At 43.3% G+C, this 4,161-nt stretch overlaps 1 pseudogene; it reads right to left on the reverse strand.

The window, feature by feature from the left end:
• Positions 1-1,103: 1,103 nt before the first annotated feature.
• On the reverse strand, positions 1,104-3,537 carry LOC148117128 (uncharacterized; annotated as a pseudogene).
• Positions 3,538-4,161: the final 624 nt, after the last annotated feature.

Consider the following 4,161-nt stretch of genomic DNA (forward strand, 5'->3'; position numbering starts at 1 on the left):
GCAGAAACAGGCGGATCTCTGAATTCGAGGTCAGACTGAGTTTCAGGACATTCAGGGCTTTGTTATTCAGAGAAATCCCATCTTGGGGGGAAAATTGATTTTTTTTCTTGATTAATTTGAGACCCTTTTCCAAGCCCATGTTTTGAATATTGGAAATCCTAATATAGAACTTTCTTTATACAACAAAAGTTGGGAAGCATACCTCAGGTGTCCACTGAGGGCAGGCAAGCAACCATAGTATTGATAAGGTGATTTCTGAATTGAATAATGTTGGGCAGGAGTTAGGAGGCCCAGTGCTAAAAAGTAGTCACAGCCTGGCATAGAATTTGCCTGAAGAGTCACAAAATGGCACAACCTAACAAAATATTTAAGAAGATTTTTCAGTCAAACATTTAAGGTTCTAAGACGGTAGAGAGCTTGAGACCAGGCTGGTTTACCAGTCAGCCAAGCCTATAGGAGTACAGAGAAAGACCCTTTCTCAAAAACTATTTAATATTCTGGCCCTGTTGAGAAAGCCTGACCTTAATTCGCTATGTGGAGCACACAGCAGAAGGAGAGGCCTAACTCCTGAGGGTTGTTCTCTGACCAGAACACAGGCAGAAGTGTTAAGACATGTAGAGTGCACCTGACAATGACTCACTGTACCCAGCTTGACAGATTAATGCCCATCATGTAGAATAATACCAAAAATATGCAGGTGACATGTAGTTCTTCAGTCCTCTCGTTTCCTCCCTCAACACATGCCATTGTCCTTAGTGGCCTCCCAAACAGAAACTGTTCAGTCCCCTTCCCCTCAGCCATCCCATTCTGTCAACCTTCTGAGTACTCCAAATACCCTCCCCTCTGAGAAAGCTGCTGAAAGAAAAAGAATGATACTGTCCAGGGACAAAGACATGAGATTGACAACAGGCCTCAAAATTAAAACACAGAAGCCACAGGTCCTAGACTGGCTTTTACAGTGGTCTCATTTTGCAAATTAAAATGTCTCAAATTCATAAAATTAAAGACAATTTGACAAGACCTACAAAACCACAAACTTCATAGCAGTCACCCTTTCAGTTGTTTCTGACTTAGTTTCACTCATCGGTTGGTTGCCAGAGACTTCAGTAGTCACTCATCCACACTTTGATGGTTTTGCCATTTTCTATGCTGCTGATGCAATGATGTTTTCTGTAGGGTGACAAGCTGCGAGGTCACAACATCTGTGTTACGTTGTAACTTATGCGCAGTCTCTTTAGTCTGAAGGTTTCTATGTAAACCATGTTGACTTCTGAGCCAGACACAATCCACTTTCCACCAGTAACAGAGAAATTGGCAAATATGCAGTATTTCTCATTGTTATGACCAGTGTATGTCTTCAGGCCTCTGCTGTAATCCCACAGTTTAACAGTATTGCCCAAAGTTACAGTGAGAATATATTTGCCATTTGGAGAAAATTTTACAAAAGACATGGGAGGATTACCATCATCAATGAATGTTTTTAAACATGGCCTGAAGTAGCATCCCAGATTTTAAAAAGACCATCATAGCTCCCTGGCACTATCAAGGACCCATTGCAATTAAAATGTACAGCAAATATGGGATCCAAATGAGCAAAGTCTTAGGTACTTTCCTGTTTTCACCTCTCATCGAAGGATCCTGAAACAACGAGGTTGGATGGTGGGTTGAAATTACAGAAGACAAAATCACTGTGTCCTTTTAGTGTTTTCAACCATTTTCCAGATCTCACATCCCATAACTTTAGAGTCTTGTCGTCTGAGGCAGAAACAAGACGATTAGAACCTGAAGACCAGGCAACATCTGATATTTCCAGATTGTGACCACAGAGTGTTTTCTTACATTTCCCATCATATGCCCCCAAATTATAATTAGTGTATCAGCAGCAGAACTTACTAGCCATTCTCCATTAGGACTAAATTGAACTGATGAGTGTCCATCAAGAGTAAGTCTGACAGCATAGCTGGGTTGCTGCAGTTCTCCCGCCCGCTGGGTGGCAGAGGAGAGGGCTGATTGCTGTGCTCCCTCTGCTGGGGGATGTTCTGTCACAGTAGCTTGGCTCTACATCTTGTGCAACTGTCCAGCCCTGAGCCTTGCAGAAGAAAATTGCTGTGTGCACAGTTTGGACTGTAACATGAGCTTGTCCTTAGGGTCGCACAGAATCAACAGCAAGGTTTGGACCACTCTCCTCTTGCTTCTTCTGTAGCATCAGAAAACTGGATCACAGTGGTTCTGAGATTGGTACTCTTGTTGGGTGTTGCTGTTAAAGGACTAGGCCGTGAGTCAGGGTTTAAGGGAGCTGCACAGAAAATCCTCTTCCACGACCTACTCAGCTCCCAAACATCAGGGAATGGTGAGAAACTGAGGATGCCACACTAAACAGGATTTGAGAAGGCTCAAGAAGAGGCGGGAATGCACCACAGTGCAGGCCCACAACCATCAATGAGACTTACTCGTGCCAAAGAAAGTAAACTTTTGCTTCTGGTCCTCCTGAACCCTGCCCCTGAACCCAGGCTGTGAGAAGCTTGGGTGCAGAAAGGGGCGTGGCCCGCGGACACTTCAGGAAGACTGAACATTTATAGATGTTAAGGAAACCCTAAGACCTACATCTCCATCTCTGCTGGTCAGTTTTGGTGCATGCCTTTAATCCCAGCATTCAGCAGGCCGAAGCGGATGGATATGTTGTGCATTTCGGGTCAGTCTGGTCTACTGAGCAAGTTCCAAGACAGCCAGAGCTTCACAACCCTGTCTCAGGAAAAAAACCCGAAAAACAAAAACAAACAAACAAAAAACAAGGTTATGATGGAAGAAATCAGCAAACCTTTGGTTATTAGCCTGTATAATTTATGTTTCCATAAGTAATAGATAAGTAAAGTTTTTGGAACTCTGTCTTGTTAATCAGGCAAATTTCTTTGCCACTATCCTCTTTAGAACTATGGAAACATTTTGTTTCAGTGCATAGTTTTTACTGGTACTTTGTGGTAAGGGTGCTTTGTAAAAAAAGGAACCCTTCTTGCTTCACTTCCCAAGTGCTGGGGCTGCAGGCATGGAGCATCATTCCCATTCCTGAGGGGACAGGGACAGAGGTGTTGAGGCAGGGTTTCATTGTATCCCAGACTTGCCTAGATAGAATGTAAGGTAACCTTACTGCCTCGGCTTCAAGAGTACTGAGATTATAGGGTTGTTACCACTCCTGGCTGCCTCTTAGTCTGGTCTTTTCTTTTCCATAATGTTAACGTGGGTGCTGAGAATTTCCACCTCCCACCTCTTTAGTTTTTCAAGACAGGGTTTCTGTGCATAGCCCTGACTGTTCCGTAACTCTCTCTTTAGACCAGACTGGCCTTGAACTTGGGGATCTACCTGCCTCTACCTCCCAAATGCTGGGATTAAAAAGCTTGCACCACCACCAGCAGGCAGTGATGGGAATCTTCAGTCTTGTGGAATAGCAACAAATCCTGTTACCTGTTCAATTCCCTCTCTATTGTGTACATTGTGTGGGGCTATGGGTGGCACAGAGGCCACTTTGTGAGTTATCCTCATCATTGCCAGGTATGGTGAAAGGCAGGTCTCTTTATCCACTGAACCATCTGCTTTCTATTTTGAGGCAGTTTCTCATTCCACAGCCCAGACAAGCCTTGAACTGGTATCAATTTTAACCCCATCCAGTCAGTCTAGGATGAACAGGGGTAAGCCACCACACCCAACAAAATTACTTCCTTTCTCTGACTATCATGGATTACAGTGATTCATTTGTAAGGCTTTTTTTTTCTGCACATCTGCACTGTGTTAAAACAATACCCTCAGGGTCAGAAGAGACCATTCAATCATCTTAGAATGCTGCACATAGGTGCTGGGGATCCAATCCAGGTACTCTAAGAGCAGGCAATACAATGTTTCTCAACCTTCCTAATGCCCCAACAGCTTAATTTTATGTTGTGGTGACCCCCAATCATAAAGTTATTTCATTGCCACTTCATAACTGTAATTTTGCTGTTATAAATCAATGAAAATATCTGATGTGCAACCATTGTGAGAGGGTTGTTTGATATCCTCCAAAGGGGTCATGACCCACAGAGAACCACTTAGCCACATCTGAAGCCTCAACTATTATGATTTCTGATAGGGTTGGTGGTTAGAAACCATATTATCAAAACTTTCTATATT

The sequence above is a fragment of the Myodes glareolus genome, unplaced genomic scaffold (genome assembly GCF_982192425.1).
Source record: "Myodes glareolus unplaced genomic scaffold, mMyoGla1.1 HAP1_SCAFFOLD_51, whole genome shotgun sequence".
Taxonomy (NCBI): Eukaryota; Metazoa; Chordata; class Mammalia; order Rodentia; family Cricetidae; genus Myodes; species Myodes glareolus.